A 20602-nucleotide genomic window follows, 5' to 3' on the forward strand; every position below is an offset into this window, starting at 1 on the left:
TTTCATTATAAAATTCATAACAGTAGCAAAATTATAGTTATGAAGTATCAACAAAATGAGTTTTGGGTTGGGGGGGGTTGGTTACCATAACATGAGGAACTGTATTAAAGGGTTGAAGCATTAGGAAGGTTAAGAACCACTGGTTTAGACTTCACTAAATTGCAATCTCTTCTAAGGGCCATTTCTTCTGTCTTAAATTCTTACACTACATGTTCTTGTACACAGTAACAGGTCAAACTCACATTCATATTTATAATGTGTTCCTCAGATAACTTACTATCTTCTCCACTGATCTATTTCTGTGAAGAGACACCATGACCAGGGCAACTCTTATAAAGGAAAGCATTTAGCTGGGGGCTGGCTTACAGTTTCAGAGGCTTAGTCCATTTTCATCTTGGTGGGAGAGCATGGTGACACACTTGGTGTTGTGACTGTAGCTGAGAGCTTTTACACTCTAACCTGCAGGAAGGCAGAGAGAGAGAGAGAGAGAGAGAGAGAGAGAGAGAGAGAGAGAAAGAGAGAGAGAGAGAGTACAACTTGGCAACTAGGTCTGGAGTGGGAATTTGAAACCTCAAAGCACACCTCTGCAGACAAAGACATACCTACTCCAGCAAGGCCACACCTCCTAATACTTCCATCACTTCACCAACTGGGGACTAACCTGCAAATTTATGAGCCTATGGGGCCATTATCATTCAGACCACCACACTTGGGCACTACAACACCAGAACAATTCCCTTCTGCCTTCAGGATAATGAATGACCTGTACCCCAGCTTCATGCAGCCATCCCTCCCTTCCAGTCTGTCATGATGATATGCTTCCCCTAAACAAGATAGTATCTCTCTAAGTCAGGGTTTGGCAGATCCCTCTGCTGACCTTGTCCCTGTCTCTCAGAGCTACACCCAAAAAGTACTTATGCGGGGTGGCATAGGACAACACTCTTCCCATCGAAGGTATTCAGTGTGTGCTTGCTGTTCTGGCATGTTCTGTTCCAGAACTTTCCAGTCGGGACTTGCTGCTTCCTAAGGCTGTATTTCCCAAAAGTCTTGAAGCATTCCTGACATGCACTTCACTTTTTTTTTTTTTTTTTTTGACTCCAAAGGCCACCTCATTCCTTTCTATGTCTTATAGTACAGACTCAGGAAGGCCAGGGGATTGCTATGTCCCATGTTGCCTTCATCCCAAGCTGCCAATAGAAGGGCTGTCAGGGGTTTGAGTCTGAGGCTAACAAGGCTGTTAGTTTGCATCCTTGCCTTCTTGCTCCTGCCTGTTCTGATGCTGGACAGCCATCATATTGTGGGCGATGTAATAGCCAGGGGGGACAGGGGGTTTATGTGGCAGATAGGCAAGGCCAAATTGTGTGGACTTCACTGTTGAGGTTAACATTGGGTTTTCCATCTTTCCCACTGAACTTTTTATGTACACTGATTAATAGCAAATTGGCCAGTATTCAATACGTAAGGGAAGGGGTCACTTTTCTAGCCAGTGGCTCATACTTAAAAGAAAGCCCAAGTTGATAGGCACTGCTGCCTTTTCCTCTAGTCCCTCTTAAACTCAGGCTGTCTGCCTCAGGGCACACAGGATACTGTCTCTATGTCCCTGGCTGACTGTTCAATGCTGCTTCTCAGTGGCACTGGAGAAGAATGCATTCCAGCACTGTTTCCACTCATCCTCACTATGCCTGTTAAACTTCTTTCCCCACTGAGATGGGAAGACAGCTCAGAGATTAAAACACTTGCTGTGCAAGGGTGAGAACGGAGTTCAGACTCTCAGAAACTCACATAAATAACGTGTTGGAATGGTGGTCCAGCTGTAATTCTAATCTCAGAAAAGGCAGAGAGGAGATCCCTGGGGAAAGCCATATTGCTGCACTATGAGTTTGATTGGGACAACCTGCTTCAATGGATAAGATGGAAAAACAATTGAGTGTGATCACTGACCTCAAACTTAGGCATATGGACCCACACATGTACCCAGGCACATGCAAAGGCACTCTCGAAACACATAATCACACTAAAAATAAAAGTTCCTCTTCCAAGCCCCTTGCATGCCCTGTGAGAAATGGTTTTCAGGGGTGAGCCAGCCCTCTGTCAGTTGACCTGGGGAGCATGTTCCTCCTCTGCATCATGCTCAGTGTATGGCAGTGTCCCCTGACTGTCAGGGATGACACCTCCCTGTGAGGTGCAAGAGAAAAGGGAGCTTGTGATCGGCCTGGAAGGATGAGAGGGCACAGTCAGAGGCCAGAAGGCCCTGTGTAGCCAAGGGTGGTAAAGAATACACAATGAAAATCTTTGCCCATTGATCTTCACACTTTATGCCTCAAGGTCCTCACTCTTAGAATACAGCCTACAGTTGTACCTATCCCATAAGGCACTGGGGGATTCCATGAATGTAGGGCTAAACATAAATCTGATCTTAAACTTCCAATCAGGTCTCTTTAAGAGATAAAGAACATTGGAATCTTTCATCTAGCTCGGGCTTCTAGAATCACATTACAAGTGAAGTGTGGAGTCCTTCTTACCCGTTAGCCCCAATTCCCAAAAAGGTCAACTTTAAAGATGATCAAGTGTTAACCACAGAACAAATAAAAATGTAAACAGTATAGGAATACATGACATCACTTTCCCCATCATGAACCTCATGGCTACCCAAAGGCCAACAAGTACATCTGTTTTCAGGACATTCTTTGAACAGTGTGGAGCAAGTACAGAACCTCTTGGTGGCTGGTTTCCATTTGAGGAGCTTAGAGAACACCATCCTCAACTCCTTTGTGAGATTTGGGGTGACTGGAAAGCAGTCAGATGGGTTGAGGTCATAAAATCAAGGAGGTGCAGCAGCCACTCCATTTATTTAAAGTGTCATGAAGGGTTAACATTTAACATTGTGAGCACTAAAATTTGATCTTTAGCATGCAGGAAAGGAAGTTGTAAGCACTCCTGTTTCTTAAATTCTCCAGGACTGTCTGTCCTTAAGGACATCTTAATATCACTCCCAGACCTGTCTTGCCCGCTGTTCTTGAAACTGTGCCTCCCTGGAAAATGTGTGTTAAACTGTGATATAAAAAGGGGGCTAGCTTTCTCTACTAGTCAGGGTTCTCTAACAGAACACAACTGATAGAGTGAGTACACATAACTTATTGGAGTGGCTTGCCCACTGTGGTCCAGCTACTCTAATAGTGGCTTTTTCCCAAGAGAAAGCCCTAGGACCCAGTGGTTGTTCAGTCCATGAGGCTGGATGTCTCAGCTTGTCTCCAGTATATATTGGAATCATGAAGAAGTAGGCGCTAATGCCAGTGAAGGAATAAACTTGCCTGTGAGAGTGAGGACAAGCAGGCAAAAAGCAAGAGCTTCCTTCTCCCATGTCCTTTATGTGGGCTGCCACCAGAAGGTGTGGCCCAGATTTAGAGTGGATCTTCCCACCTCACATGATCTGATCAAGAAAAATCCCTCACAGGTGCACCCAGCTGCTTGGGTTTTAGTTAATTCTAGATGTGATAGTCAATTTGATATCCAAGAATAGCCATCACACCTTGCCTTGGTCCCTAGAATTCCTGTCCACCATTAACACAGTTGAGCATCTCCCTACCTAGAGGTCTCTAGTTAAAACTGTGTTGATTAGAAAGTCTGATATCCTTTACCCTCACCTCAGATCAGTATATTACCAGTTTGTTTAAGTTATAACACAAAACAAAACAGCAGAGGAAGTGTGGTGGGCGACCGGTTGCTAGGCTTGCTAGGTTTATGGAACCCACTAGTGTCACCAACAAACAGTGTTTTCAGCTGTCAGCTTCCCCCAGCTTCTATAGAAAGTGATATTTCGATATAAAGCACCCCAAGATCAAAGGGTTGAGTTTTTAATGAGTCCCAGGCACCATGGCAGGACTTGTGAGTGACTGTTAAATCAAGGGCCTAGGAGATCATATGACCCCACTTCTTCATTTTATAGATGTGGAACCTGGAATCCAAACTTGGGCAGTAACTCACCAGGTTTATACAGTGAGGTAGTGTAAAGCTTAAATGTTATTTTAATCAGATGTAAATACAGATAAGGCAGCAGACAGCTCAGTATGGTGTTTAGACAAATACAGTTTCTTTCTGCCTTCCTTCCCTTCCAAGAAAGCTTCTCCTGTCAACTTCCTTAGCTTTTCCTATAGTCATCTGTATTTCTGGATGGGATTATTTCACTGTCCCTTTTCTGTATTTTAGGCATTATCTATTGACTTGACACTGTGTAATAAGACTTTAGTCCTCCTTGTTGATCACCACCCGATCCTACTACCCTGTCGAATAAACTGTTCCCAACTCTGCCTCCTCTCACTGTAGTCTACCATATCCTATTAAGTGACTATATATTGCATACCTCAGTAGGACTTGAAATGTCTTTTGGGACTGAGTCATGAGGTATACTATAATTATTTTCCCCTGCTGCATGTTATTTGCGTTTGCTTTCCCTGGAGTTAATAATTATGTCTTTGTGCTCTGTGAACTCATTGTTGATTCAACCACAAACTCTCCACAAATGCCCACATCATCCGATGAGACATCCATTTGCAGTTGGTGTTCTACCTATTTCATGTTCATGGGCGACTTTCTCTCATTGCCATCTAAACTACTCCAGCATGAAGAGCTGCCCACGATGCCAGCTGTGAGCTGCCTAGCCTCTTCTCTGTATATGATTCATATTCTCCTGGCTTCTCTTTCTTGTATCCCATATCCTTCTCTCTCTTTTAAAAAATATTCTATGTTTATTCTTTAAAAATACCATACATGTATACAAATATAGATACCCACAGTTTAGTGAAGCAGCAAACTGAGTAGTTTTCTAGTGTTATATCATTTTAGTTTCCTTTCTGATTCTGTGAAAAAGCACTCTGACCTCTGAAAGTAGCTTAGCAGAGGAAAAAAGTTTATTTTACTTTATACTTCTAATTCACAGTCTGTCATTAAGTGAAGTTAGGGCAGGAACTCAAGTCAGGAACCATGGAGAAATGCCACTTACTGGTTCACTCTCTGGCTTTCTCATAGCCAGGACCACCTGCCTTGGGATGGCATTGTCCACAGTGGGATGGGCCCACCCACATCAATTAGTTATCAAGATAATTCCCCACAGACATGTCCAGAGGCCAATCTGATCTGTGGAACCCCTCGAGGCTTCTCCTGTCAGATGACTATATAATTTGTCAGACTGCCAATCAAGACTAGTCATAGGGGAAGTGAATCGTCCAGATCTCCCCCTTACCTTCAAATAATGAAGAACGAAACTCATTTTTCCTTCAAAATTGAAGACACTGTCCTGTTATTGCCTAATTCAGGACTGCCTCTGGTGTCATCTTGACTCTCAACCCTCTTTTAAACTTAGTTTGCCCCCCCCCCCCAGAGATGTGTTAAAGTCTTTCTGTCCCCAGGATTTCAGAATCACCCGGTGATGTGGTACAGGTCTGTTTGATCTGTTGTGCAAGTCACTGACAGATCTTTTCACTTTGGAAAATCAAACCCTTCAGTTCTGGAAGGTGCAGTGTTGTTTCTGAAGGGTTCCTTCCCTTCCATTACCTGTCTCTAAAATTACCTTTTGGTTATGGGACTAGTCAAGTTGGGTTCACTATAGACTAATTGGGATGACTGCTCAGTCGGGAAAACCCTATGATATTTTTAAGCACCCCTCCCTCTTAGAGTGATTATATCGCCTTGAGAAGACTCCTGTCCCTATAGGGAAGCATGAATATACAATGTATAGCCTATTATGGATGCTTGAATACCTTTTGAAACTGAGTGATGCAACTAGCTCTGTCAAAGCCAAGTGGAGGAAGAGGACTGGAAGACCTTCCTCAGGTCTCTGTTTAGTCCTCCCATCTTCACTGTTTGGTACCCACCCTCCGAGTCTGGCAGCACACTCATTCCCTTCTCCAGAAAATAAGGCACGGGAGTGCAGGTGAAGGGGTGGTGCCCGGCATGCCTGATAAATTATTTCCCTCGTTGCTGGCTCAGGACTCAGGGCTTTTTATTTGTTTGTTTGTTTTGTTTTGTTTTGTTTTGTCCAGATAAATCAATTCCCACACTTCTTGTGCTTCACACCTCCAAAATTGTATGGCTATTGCTTCTTATTATTACTATTATTTCCCTCATCTTTGTGAACAGCTTTGGGAAAGAGAGGAAAAACAGTAATAGGTGTTCTATGTACCCTCTTTATCCAGAGGTCAGTAACTACAACAACCGTAATAACCACAGCACCACCACAGACTGCCTAGGGTTGCTATAGTTACTATCCACAATATTTGTGATGTTTCCTAAGACAGCAATCTCCCCAGATCCCACCACCTTCACCGCCACTGTCAGGTCACCCTGTCCCTGCCACTGCCTGTCTCAGTTTCACATGGGAAGCAGAATTCTATTTTAGAGACAACACTGAGTTTGGGGTCAAAGAACTAGAGCTAAAGGCTGGGTCAGCCCCATCTTTGTTGTGTCTTCCCAGCCAGAATCCTCAGACTGCCTGAGATTTTTTTTTCCTTCACCACGCCATGGGAATCATAGCATAAACCAGTTTGGACTGTTTTGAAAATTACATGAGAAAACATCCGCAGAAGTGCTGTGTACAGTCCCGGGTACCTGGAAGATTCTGTAAATATTAGTTGGATGGATGGGGAATATTGGGTTTTGGAGTCAGAGTGTCTGGGGAAACCCCTCCCCCATCCAAATTCATATATTGAAGTTTTAATCTCCAGCATGGCAGAATATGACTATATTTGAAAATAGCATCTTTGAAAAAGAAGAAGAGGAGGAGGAGGTGGAAGAAGAAGAAGGCAATTACAGTTTAGTTGGGATGGGTCCCAATGCAAGGCAACTGTGATCTGTAGAAGAATGGGACTTAAGACCTAGGAAAGTCCAGAGAAAGGACTGTGAGAAGCCATTTGGAGAAGATGGTCCTCTACAAGCCAAGGAGAACATCCTTGGAAGAATTCAACCTGCCAGCATCTTCACCTTGGATGTCTAATTGTCACAACTGAGAGAAATCAATTCCTGTCCTCTAAGTTACCCAGTTCATGGCGACTGTCACAAACTAATACAAAGGAGCTGGGTCAAACACCTAAACTGCCGTTCACGCATCCCATCATCTCTCCGAGTTATAGCCTCGTATGTCACATGTGCTAATAGTAAAGTAAGAAGAGCAAGATGGCAATACCTGTAGGGTCGGCTGGGTTGTTTAATAAGCTCGTGGACAGAATCGTGCCTGTGGAGTTGGTTTGGGAACTTTGTCAATGAGCTGTCTGTGATGAAGGCAATGTTGCAACCCCCTGTTTGGATGAATGGGCTGGTAGGTAAATGAGTTCTGTCATGCAAGTAAAGGGCCCATGGGAGCAAAGCCTCAAACTCAGCACCAGACAGTATACCAGAAAAAGGAGCCTGCATTTGATTAAAATCCATTCCTATCAGAGCAGTGGTTCTCAACTGACGTCCCCACCCTTTCATACAGCATGACCCCCAGCCATGCAATTATTTCATTGCTACTTCATGAGTGTAATTCTGTAAATATCTGATTTGTAGGATATATGATATACAACCCCTCGTGAAAGGGTTGTTTGACCCCAAAGGGGTTGTGTTGTGACCTACTGCGTTAGAGCCACATGACAGGAAACATACAGTCATTACTTAGTATGTACAGTGGCATACTTCCAGGATCACTGCAGATACTAGAGAAACTCAAGCATCGTATGCAAAAATGGAATCTGTTGGCAAATAACTTACATGTTTACTCTGTAAACCCTGTCATCTCCCGGTTCCATACTGCCTAAAACACTGCAAGGGCTATGTAAATAGTTGTTTTATTGTGCTATTTAGCAGGAATAAAAGTGTATATTTGGAACAGATACAGTTTTTAAAACCTATACATGAGGCCACTGGCAGTGGGTCCAAGATAATGCACAAACTACTTAGGGGAGCCCATGCTATACGGAGAGATACCTTTGCTCAGCCTAGACGTGGGGTGGAGAGGTGCCTTGGTCCTGCCTCAGTGAGATGATGAGACAAATTTAGTAGACTTCTTAGGGGAGTCCTTACCCTCTCCAAGGAGCAGATGGGAGGTGGGGGTGTGGGGAGAGCAGGAAGAGAAGAAGGAGGGGGAACTGGGATTGAGATATAAAAAATAAATTAATAAGAATATTAGATTAGCAATAGATCAGGGACAGAAAGAAAAACTTACAAATCAAAAAATTGTTAGTAAAAAAATTAATAAAAAACCTTTTTTGCCTGTGAGGTTGGTCATTTCCACAGGTGCAGGACTGGTTGTGCTGGCTGTGTTTGGAAGCTGGTTGTGCTGATCCCTGCCCTGACTGTAGGCAGAGAGTGGGAACAGCCAAAAACTGCCTGCTAATAGGGAAACCTCATTCTGCCACTGGAGTCTCTGTTTTTCTGTTGGGCTCTCTTTGCCACATTCATGAACCGAAACTGCACACCCATCCCTGAGCCCCTCAGCAATGTGCACTTGAGTCGTGAGATTCTGCAATCCACTGCCATGCTGACAACTGGAAATGTATCCCCTAATAAAGGCATGCCAAGTATTCTCCCATAGAAGAGAGAGAGAGAGAGAGAGAGAGAGAGAGAGAGAGAGAGAGCTATGCTTTTATGAGTTCAGATTTATGTCAGGGCGAAACCATCTTTAGCCCTAAACTAATTTCTCATGAGTGTTTCCTACTAGTAATAGCATGTGGCAAAGTCACTGTGACATGATGAGAAGTGGGGGCGGGGGGGGGGAGGAGAGAGAGCATGGACAGATGGACAGGGTTGGTTGGAACTGAAGGCCGTATTTACATTCCTCTGAGGAAGCCAGGATACTGCTAACCAGATCATAAGTGGGATTCTGAATTTTGTTGACATCAGAGATTGAAAACAAACAGGAAGTGTAGAGCCAGCAGGAAATTCCTGATCAAATTTGTCAGTGTTTGAGCTAATAGTGTGTGTTCAGAGACAAAATGGTCAGGGCTTCCTACATTTACTTATGAACTGGTACCGAACATAGGATGGAGAGCCCAGTGTTGGGGTTAGGAACAGGACTGACACTACCCACTCTGCATCTTTAGCCTTTGGTTTCTCTATCTGTAAAATCAAGGTGTTAACTCTTCCCACAGAGATACCATGAAGATCACATGAGTTAATACACGTGAAACGTTACGGTTCTGTCTGACAGGGAACACACTCACTAAGTTAGTGGCTGAGTGTACAGTTGGTAAAATTCACATTGTTCTCCGAAGTGTCACCGTTGATGTGGCCTGCCAGTTGGCAAACTGACGAAAACATCTCATCTGGTTAAGTCTTCCAAACAAAGATTTCTTTGAGGCTCTGAGGTGTCAGACTTGACCTGTGAAGGGGAGTTGGATAGCTGCATGTTTCTTTATGAGTGCACAGAGCTGTATAGAAGCAGAAAGCTTGGAACGAGCGAGTGTCACTGCTGTGGATTCAAGCAGAGACTAGATTCTCTAAGCTTGAGTCATACGATTTTGTTTCTTTAAGGCCCTTGGCTAATGATTGAGCCACTGAAAATGGGAATTGTCTTAGCAAACAATCGGCAGCTTTGCCAAGGTAGGCAAAGTCTTGTGTGAAAGTCTGAGGCAGCTCAGTGGCCCTCCCTATTGGCTGTGTTTGTTTTGAGGTGACTTGGGTCACAGGAGGGATGGAGAAGAGAGCAGAAAGGGCACCACAGTGAACAGAGACCATAGGGGCCATACTAGTTGCCTCTGCTTCTTTCTACAGTCATGCACTGTTGTGCCCCCATGACCCTTGCCCCGAGTCTATACTACTGTCCCTGCCCAGTTGCTCTTTGTAAAGCAAGAAACTGGGACACTTGGTTGCTGAGAAGCATGTAAGGACTGTGCTGTCTCAAGATAATGTCTGGAGGTTCTAGGGCCTCTCACACAATAGCAGCCATAACCCTGGGGCTCTTGTTGGCTTTGTCATTGAGAAGCTTAGAAGCTTGGACTTGCACATAAGTCTCTTTCTGTCACAAGGTGATCCCCATCTGTCTTCCTGCTGCTTCTCCCAAATGACCTCCTCTCTGAGTCACCTCTGGAGCCTACCAAGTATAGTTTTTGACTGACCTATGACACATCCAGACGTAACAGGCACTTATTCTATCCCGGATGGCAACAGTCCCCACACAGTCTGCTTCCTCTAAGCTTTGTTTAAGAATATCAGAACTTTTCCTAGCCTATAGTGGGTTTTGTTCCCTTAGCTAGCTCCTTCTCATCCTTTAAATGGTAGCTCATTTTCCTTAGCCTTTTCCAAAAGACTTGGTCATTTCTTCCTCTCTTCACACTGCTTCTGCTATAGTATGTTAAAGCAATTCTCTCACTGAATTGCGTCTATTTCTTCGTTGAATGATCCTGTAGGTATTCCGTGTATTATCATAAATTGATGCTTTCCCTTAATGAACCACAATCTCTCAATGTGTATATTTAGTTTATAAAAAATAAAACAAAGCAAAAAGGCCTACCTGCAAGGAGGTTGGAGGTTTGGGGAGAGGAGCTCAGCAAACATATTTGGCCACAGAATAAAGATTTTCATGGCTTCTTGCTGGGCCAACCTTTCCTGGACTTTGTTTAGAGTGCACAGCCCTGTGCCACATACCCTTCTGTCCCTTAATGTGTCTAATTGATACATTGCTACTGGGCAAAGAATACCTGGGTAGAACCCAGACCAGAAACTAGTAAAGCTCTGTCTCAGCTGGGCGGCCTTGAGCAAATTATTTTCCTTGGAAGGGCCTCAGTTTCCCTCTCCATACAACATGATGGTCAGACAGGATGAGAGATAGCTTTGTGATCCAGAGACCGAGAAGGCCTTGACCATGACCCAAATTCATATTACAAAGTTGTCTTCCCTATCTCTGTGAGGTCCTGGAAAATATTGGTATTCAAGGTAACTCTTGGGAGGGTTCAAAGACCATGGCCCATAATGACTCTGGTTCCTTAGAACATGTAAAATCATTGGCAGGTAACTCCAGTGATGCCCCCCTCTCATGCACATCCAGTTTGCCCACAGTGGTCCCTTATTAACAAAATGAATAGTTTTTCAAGGCTCCCATGTAGCCAATTTGAGAGTTTACTCCTGTGGTGAGCACACTACCTTGAGGAGCTACAATTGGTATGTTCGCAAAGACATGTGTCCAAGGGCAGCGATGCATGCTGGTGAAGTCTCCATCCTCACAGACACCTCCCTCTTGGAAGCATGGGTGACATTTGCTCCTTTGCTGCAAATATGCTCATCTGCCATCTCTTGAAGGAGAAGGTTATTGAGAAGCCACCAAGGAAATGCCTGTGTTGTCCTGACAGCAGGTTAACAATTGTTGTTAAGGCCCTTTGGTATGTTAGGTGTGCTTCAGGATGCTCTGGGAAGGACAGGAGACATCCAGTCTCTGCCCTCTTGGCCCTGGGGTGGGAACAGCAGACAATGAAAGAAGCCATAACAATAAAAACTGATAAGTGTTATGATAGGGAAAATATATGGCGCTGCCAGAGAAACACAGTGAGGTCCTGGGCTGGCCTACAGAAAGTCGGGGAAGGCTCTGGGGAAGAAATAGCCTCTACCAAAGAGGCCTGAAGGGGGGGTAGTCAGGAGGTGGCTAAAGGAAAAGCATGGGGAGGGTAGAGGGCAGGGTGTGCAAAGTGTTCATGGGAAGACTCCCAAACAGACCTGTGGGCCTGAAGAACTAATATGTACTGGAACTCAAAGCCCGAAAGGCAGCTTGGTGGGCAGTGAGAAGAGACCTGGGAAAGGTGGAGGGGTGTTGGAATGAATGTTGCAGCATGATCTTGGGATGTATCAAATGTGGGAACTAATGATACACATGAAGAGATGGAAGAAAATTTTTTGAGGTAGCTACTCCCCTTTTTCTTTTTTTTTTTTTATACATGAACAAATGGAAACTCAGACTTGTCCAAGGCCACTCTGTCTCTTAGTGACAAAGGCAGAACTTTGAGTCAAGACTCCAGGGTTCTGATGGTGTGTGCTGATAAACCAGCTCCCAGTGAAACAAAACAAACCAGATATGCCACATTTTCTTATTTTTGTGGTATAAATGTTCTCCCTGGGGCTAGTTTCCAACTACCGGTATTTAACAACCAGCTCACCAAATTCCTGAAAATTTTGTAATATATTCCGGTGAACTGGTACAGGCCGCCACGGGACCCAGTGAGGAAGCAGTCCTGTGACCTATGTCCCCCTCAGCTCAGTGTCAGCCATTATAGAGTAATTACATCCTAACAGTCAGTAGATGCTGTAGATGGAGTTGCCTGATCTACCAGAGAGCCACCATTCGTCGTTTACTGCATGCTACTTGAGTACATTTTCCACTGGCCAATAGGCAGAAAATGTCCCCAGAAGACAGGCAGTGAGTGCTGTCCTATACTGTCACCTCACAGCTCTGGACTTCATTTTCAAGGCCATGAGTATTCAGTACATTTAGAACAGTGTTGATTTTAAGAGCGAACTATGTTTTATTATTATTTTTACCTTTTTTTTTTTTATTTCGGCTGAAGAGATGGTTCCGTCAGTGGTGTGACGGCTTTGCAAGTACAAGGACCTAAGGCTGATCCCTAGGACCCACATTAAAAAAGCCAAAGCTGCTGGGCATGGTAGTGTGTAGTTGTAACCCCAGCACCGAAGAGGCAGAGCAGATCCCTAGGTGCAGAGCCAGCTGGCCCAGCCTCATGTCCAGTTTCAGGTCAGTGAGAAATCTTGTCTCAAAAGAGGAAGGTGATAGGGAGGAGGACGGAGCAGCACCTGAGAAAAATCAACAGTGCTTGCACACACATAGGTGTCTCATGAACTAAATTCTCTCTCTCTCTCTCTCCTCTCTCTCTCCTCTCTTTCTCTCTCTCTCTCTCTCTCTCTCTCTCTCTCTCTCTCTCTCTCTCTCTCACACACACACACACACACACACACACACACAAATGTACGTACGTGTTGGTTTGATTAGATGAAGAGAACCCTCAGAGATGAATGCAGCAGACCCCTGGCTGTGTCTGAGGGCAATTACAGAGATGATGAGATTGTGACCTAATCAGAAGTTCAACCTCTTGGTGGAGTCAAAACATGAATAGACGTTTGGAAGGTGATACAGCTTTGGAAACTAAGGCCTAGTTGAGAAAACAAAGTCATTGGGGGCTTTTCTTTTCTATTTTGAGACAGGGTTTCTCTGGGCAACAGCACTAGTTGTCCTTGGAACTAGCTCTGTAGACCAGACTAGCCTTGAACTCACAGAGATCCACCTGCCTCTGTGCTGGGATTAAAGGCATGTGCCATCACCACCCAGCTGGGGCATTTCTTTGGAGGATGTCAAAAGACCCTGACCCTTTCCTTATCTCTCCCTCTCCACTTCCTGACCACCAGGAACTGAGTGGCCTCTGTCACATGGTCTTCTACCCTACCTGAGGTGCAAAGCAATAGATCCAGCCAACACTGAGCCCAAATCCCTGAAATCATCCCTCCTCTGAAACGGGTGTTTGCCAAGGCAACAAAAATGTCTAAGACAACACCTAAAGTAGTACAGTATCTTGTCATAACCAATAGACCAATATTGATACTTAGTTCAAACTCCCCACATTTACCTAATATCCTTTTGTTTGCTCTCCCCCAGGATCTCATCCAGAATAGCACATCACATGACACTCAACAGGCACAGTTTCTTAGGCTACTCTTGACTGTGACAGTTTTTCAGATTTCTTTATTGTGATGATCTTGACAATATGAGGGGTATTAGTCAGCAGTTTGCTCACTGGCTCAACACTGGAAGCTGTCTGGTGGTTTTCTCATGGGTAGACTGTGACTGTGACTTTTGGGGAGCAGTACTTCAGAGGAAAGACCACTTTCATCACATCCTAGCTAAGGAACCTGGTGTCCCCGAGTTCCAGTTGACTGTGTTGTGTCCTCCTGCGAGGGAGTGTCTGCCGGTTGCTCCCTTGTGAAGCTGTTGTTTTCTTCCTTTTACTCTGCATTTTTGGAAGGAGGTTTGTCTACAAAGTCCAAACGTAAAAGACTGAGGGCTTGTATTGAGTGCAAAGCAGTTATCTACATTACTTAGAATTGTCTTACATGAAGATACAGTATTTTGTTCACTAATTTATATCCATATGGATCCAGTACTACTTTATTTTTTAGCTTTTCAAGATTTTGTTTCAAACTGTTTCCATGAACTCCTATGTTAATTGCATGCACGAGCACACACACATACGTGCGCGTACACACACACACACACACACACACACACACACACACACACACACACACATCATTGTGGGTAGCCTCTTTGTTATAAGTACTTCCTTATTTTCTGGTACTACAATATGCTTCAGGCAACTGGTGCATCTTTTGTATACCAATGCCAGAATCAGCCATCATTTTCCCAAGGATCCTTGGATTATTAAGATACCTGTATCCTTTTATCCACTGGGGTTTCATTTATTTCAGTTCTTCTCAGCTAACAAAGCAAGGAATTGCATGTGTATTGACACATAGATATAAACATATCTATATTTTCTAGGTATAAAATGTCTTTCTGTATTCAGCTAAATATAAGTTTGTACAAACGTCTCCAGTTCTAATCTGCTACCCATAGGTCATTCTATCTAGCCCTCCTTATCTGGAAGCTCCCACTCTGATAGTTAAAAAAAATAAAAGCTGAGATGATTGCAGAATTCCAGGTCTAAATGGACCATAAACACTACATTCTCTCCCCCAAAGGCTCAGGGCTCATTGCAGAAGAGGGGAAGGCGTGGAATCAGAGAGGCTGTGGGTGATTACAATTAAACAGCGTCTCCTGCACTTAGCAAGGGAGCTGCACATATAACTGACGGTAGTTCTAACAGCACAGTCCAGACCAAGTCCCAGTGTGATGAAGGAAGTTGGGCACATATTACTATCATTAGCCAAGGCGTTATTGGCAATTTTTATCTTCTAGGAAAGGGTCAATTTGCTCAAAGTATAGCCCTTGTTAGGAGGACTATGTTCCCGTGGGAGGCCACACATCCAAGAATATCTGGGCAACACAAATTGACATTGGTGGGACAAAGCGGGGGGGGGGGGGGAGCGCGCACAGTGTTAGATGGGAAGGGAAGAGGGGTGGATCTGGCAAGAGTCAGAGGAGGGAAAGTGACTATGATTAAAAGACACACAAAATTCTCAAAGAGAGAAATGTTTGTTACAATAAATCTTTCCGCCAAAGGCCTGAGCCCCACCGCCACATGGGAGCTTTATGCCAGCCGCCCGCCCGAGTTAGGCCCAAATGAATACACAGAAACTTGTATTAGGTTCAAAGCTGCTTGGCCAATGACTAGGATTCCTCATCTGCTAACTCAGTCTTAATTATCATAAACCTATATATTTTATAAGACTTATCTTATTGGATGCCTTATTGGCGTCCCCCCTTGCCGGTGGATCACATCGCTCCACTGGAGGAAGAGCAGAGGGGAAAAGAGGGCCCTTCCTGTTACTCCTTCGCTTAAATATGAGTCTCCTTGCTATGTCACTTCCTGCCTGGATCACCACTTCTCTACTACATTTCCCAGAATCCTCTTTGACTCCTAGTCCCGTCTAACTTGCTGTTTCATTGGCCAAACAGAACTTTATTTAACAGTCAATAAGATAAACATACACAGTACATTCCCCATCAAATGTTCAAAGCTGAAAAAAAGAATAAAACTAGCTCCCACCACTTTGCTATCCATTTACTTGTTCATTCCCAGTATTTATCTACATGTGTTACTCTGAGCATTATAGCCAGGTACCTAGCAGAGACAACTTGAGGGAGAAACGTTGTATTTTTGCTCACAGTTTCTTAAAGTGTTTCCACCCACCATGGCAGAGAAGGAACGGTAGCAGGAGTCTGTACAGGTAGGTGGTTGTTCACATGGTGGCACATAGGAAATGAGACTAGGGCTAGAGCCAGGACCAGGATAACCTTCTTAAACCCATTCTAATTACCTACTTCAGCCAACTGGTCCCCATTTCCTAAAGACTCCATAACCTTCAGAACAGCACCATGGACTGAAGGCCAAGTACTCCAATCATGTGCCTACTGGGATCATTCCAGATTCAAACCAGAGTGCATAATGACACCAGAGCTGATAACCCAAACGGATGTGGAAAACAGCTCTTTCTCCTTGCACACTAAACTGGTGCTTCTATATCAGAATATCCCAGACTAGGTGGCTTAAACCTCAGATCAAGATACTGACAAGGTTGGTTTTCTATGATGCTAAAGGGGCAAGATAATCAACCCCTTATCCCACCCCACCCTCACCGCCATGTTTATTTCTGTTGTCTGTCTTTCTGTGTACACAAATACTTAGTATCTTGGTCCTACTGTCCTGTTTTTAGAAGGAAAACAGTCAAATTAAAGTCCACTTGGATGGCTACATTTTAATTAATTAAATGATTTCTTTGAAGCCATCATCTTCAAATACAGTCATAGTCTGATACATTAGGGGTTAGGGCTTCCATGGATGGCTTTTAGGGACATAATTTAGCCAATAGCAAGTACGGAGCTTTTGTACACTTTGTTTACATGTTGTTTTACAGATTCTGTTAATGTCCCATACTTAGTTAATTTGCCCTTCCTCCCTCGTGCCCTTTGATGAATTTACAACACAGATTATTTTGTCACACTTTGTGTTCTATCCGGGAGTTCCCCCATCTTCCTCAATGATTTTAAATTTGTGGGCATTAAGGTTCAGTATTGGTACTGTGAACTTCTGTGTCCTTTTCCTTTGAATATAAGCCTCAGGAATAATCTTAGGTATCAGAATATATCTGCAGATATCTGTTAATTTGGTTTACAGTATTTCTGTGTTCAAATTGTATTGTATCTGTAGCCTGAATTGGAGAGAATTGACCTCATAATGTCGTGCCTTACAACCATGAGTTTGGAATACCTGTCCATATAAGTAGCCTTTGATTTCCTTCATCAGAGGCCTGTGAGTTTCTATACAGAAGCTATCCATAAGTTTTGGTAGGTTGGCAGTTAATATTTAATTGATATGTGCTATTAAATTTCTTACATGGAAGCATACAAGTAATCAGTTGACTTTTATGTGTTAACCTTCTACTGGTTTATCAATTCCAGAATGTTTTGATTGGTTCTTCCAGATTTTCTGTATAGATAACTCTAAAATCTGTGAGGTCTATGGACTCTTTCCTACTCTGGGTAATTTTAATCTCATTTCCAATTTTATCACAGTGACAAGGATTTTCAGTACAACTTTGGACACCAATGATGGGGGAGGAAAACCTCATGATTTTAGTGGAAAAATAGCCTAGGTTCCCCCCCCCACTAAGATATGTGGGTAGTTTTTTTGGAGTTATTCTCTGTCAAGTTCAGGAATTCTTTTCCCATTTCTAGTTTGCTGAGTTTTTAATCATAAATAGGTATAGATGCTTTTACTTTATCAGTTGATAGACATTATTTTTCCTCTTTAGGTGATTGGTATGGATAGTGGGTTACATTGATGTCTGGAGGTTGAACCAGCCTTGCATGCTTAAACTAAATCCTTCTCGGTTGTGGTATTTGCTCCTTCTTGTACATTTGTATTTGTTAACTGTTGTTTTATTTTTGGCAGTGTCTTTGTCTGGCTCTAAATTAGGATCACTCTGGCATTCTAGAATGAGTTGGGAAGGTTATAGATTATTGACTCAGCTGAGTGTGGTACCACAAGAATCAACGAGTTGAGGAAGGAGAATGGCCATGGGTTCAAAACAAGCCTGGGATACGAAGTGGGTATCAGGCCAGCCAGTACTATATTGCAAGATTTTGTCTCACAAAAACAAAACAAAATTAAATTAATAAATAAAAATACAAATTTTAAATGAATAGAGGCCCAATCACCTTATGTTTTCCCCCTATATAAGATTTAGTAGTTTGTTCCTTTCAAGAAATTAGTTCATTTCATTACTTATCAAATTTGTGAACATAGAATTATTCTTCGTGTTCCTTTATTTTAGTGTTCAGTAGTTGTCACTTGAATTTCTCTCTTTCCCTAAAAATCGAGTATAGGTTATGTTTTAAGAAGAAATTGAGTATAATAACGCACAATAACCACCCAAGAAAATAAGCCCAATAATCAAAGTAAATACTGATATCTGTTATACCCTCAAATACCCCCACACTCTCCTCTGAGGCTTGGGGTATTCACAAGTGTGCATGCCCTTCATCGCCCACCACACCAAGAACAGACAGTTTTTCACAAGTCTTCTGGGAAGTTGCCTGAGATTCTACAGTTAAGGGCGGGCGTGTGGGGCTACCCATGCAAGGACCTTCACCTGAAGCTCAGGGCCAGCTGTTCCCTTCTCAGACAGTCTGCTGGACAGGTCCTTTACCACTTGTCAACCAGCAGCCCTTTTCAAATGCATCTTCCATGACTTTAGCTTTCTTCAACCTTTTCAAGAGCCTTGTGTCATTAAAAAGTTCCTCCATACCTTCATCATTGATAGCAGAATACTGCACCCCTTTAACTTTTCTCATTCACCCCTTCCCCTTTTTTGGCCTTCTGCTATGACCAAGCTTTTATTTTTAACAAAATTTCTTGTCCCTTCATTTTCCGTTTTCTCTTTTGTCCTCAAAGTTTCTGCCTCTGCTTTTCTTTAGTTTCATATTCAAATGGAATCATGTCCGTAAGGATGTCCACAGGCACTAATTCTGGAAGCCGCCTTTCCCCTCAGTTCTGGCATCCTGGGCAGAGATGAGTCTGCGCTTGTGCCTTATGTAAGCCTGAACGTAGCATGTGAGGCCTTTCATGCCTTCTCAAACTGTGTTCTGTAGCCATGGCCGAGGCCAGGCTTTTTGGCAGAGTTCTGTTTCCTAGGATGCTCATCTCCTGCAGAGGGTGTTTCTGGCTGATGGCCAGGAGGCTGATGCAGGCTTCCTTCATGTGCAGCAAGAACACCAGAGTCTCAGTGGCCAGTGAGCAGCTTCAGGATGCACAGAGATGATGGGGTGGGAGCAGTGTCCCTGGAGCAATAGATAAATGGAGTCAGGCTCAAGGATCACTGGGGCCACCAGCCAGTGAGCTTAGGAGAGCTGCAATAAAACAGACACTGCAGAGAGGACCATACAGGATGATCTGTGGGCTCTGAGGACACCTGACCAAAGCTAGGTTTCTTCTGGCCACACAGCAGACCACAGAAGAATCAGTGAAGAAAAGGCACTCCAGGGTGACAGGCATCCATGTGAGCATCCCTTGAGGTTTGAATTCAGACTCTGACCATTAAAAACACATGAGAAGTGTTTGCTTGCCTTGGGGGAAGACATTACAGTTTTCTTAGGGTGGTTTGCATTGCTCTTTTCCATTTCAACATTCTGTAATCTGCACTTCTTCCAGAACTTTATTAGTGGGAGTTTTCTTGTCCTCATTTATCCCTCCAGTGTGTTGTGTGTCTCCCCCCCCCAGCCCCACCTTTGGCAGACAGTGTCTCAACAACCCAGGCTAACAGACTCATGATTGCCTTCCTCAGCTCAGCCTCCCAAATATTGGGATTACCGGTCTGAGCCACCACATCCAACTGTTTGAAAGTGATCACCAGAAAACACACCGTTATTAATACGTCAAAAGCTATTGGGCCATTTGCCTCCCTCTACAACTTAATGTTTTAGGGGCTGGAGAGGTAACTCAGTTGGTAGAGTGCTTGCTTAGCATGTGTGAAATCCCCAAGTTCAGTTCCTAGCAACACGTGAATCAAGTGTGGTGGTTGCTTGTCACCTCAGCACTCAAGAGGCAGAGCCAGGAAGATCAGAAGCTCAAGACCATCTTTGACTACAAAAAAATGTTTAATTACATTCAAATGGTGTTCAAAAACTCACTGTGTGTATTCATCTTTCTCTGGATTGCTCAGCTCAATTCCTAGACAGAGAAAGAAATACCTTGGGTCCCTGGCATTGCTTGGAGTGTCACACTGCAAAACTCAGTTTACTTCATGAATATCAACTCCCTAGGCCATCATGTCAGTGCACACCAAGATCTCTGTCAGCAGCTTGTGGCACTCTGTGAGTATTGCACTGTGCTCCATCTTACCTTGGGTCACAGGATCCTGGGGCCTTTTGGTAGTGCACCGCTTATGCACTGCTGCTAGGAGGTCACATGTTTCTCCTGCTTAGGATTCCAAAGGAAATGGAGCAGCTGCTTGGATCACATCTGCCTTCCACACCTCCACGCTCAAATCTGGGCCAATGCGGAAGCTGCTGCTCTGAAGCAAGCACAGCTCCCCAGAAAGGAGCATTCCTGATGACTCCAAGGGCCACCATGGGACAACCAGCCAAGTGCTCAATCCAGACCCAAAGGGGACACATCCAGTCCCCATGAATGCATTTCCCTAGTTTTTAGAAAAACTTAAATACTGCAGTTTAGAAGTTTATCTCTAGCAGCTTTGTGGCTCGTGTCTGTAATCTTGGGGTGGGGAAAGGGGTTGTGAGACAGGAGATTCCACCTTTCTATTTCTCATACTCCTTTTTTTTCTTGGCGAGCCAGCTAGAGGTACACTGAAGTAAAATAGATGTTTTAATTAGTTCTTTGAGAGTTCTATCTTTTGATTATATTCACCCCCCCCCAGCTCTTCTCAGATCCACTCCCTC

General features: G+C 43.8%; 1 protein-coding gene across 1 annotated transcript in view; it reads left to right on the forward strand.

The window, feature by feature from the left end:
• Prkce (protein kinase C epsilon) overlaps window positions 1-20602 on the forward strand; it is a 515489-nt gene that overhangs the window by 418306 nt on the left and 76581 nt on the right. The window lies entirely within an intron of this gene.

Source organism: Cricetulus griseus, chromosome 5 (assembly GCF_003668045.3).
Source record: "Cricetulus griseus strain 17A/GY chromosome 5, alternate assembly CriGri-PICRH-1.0, whole genome shotgun sequence".
Lineage (NCBI taxonomy): Eukaryota > Metazoa > Chordata > Mammalia > Rodentia > Cricetidae > Cricetulus > Cricetulus griseus.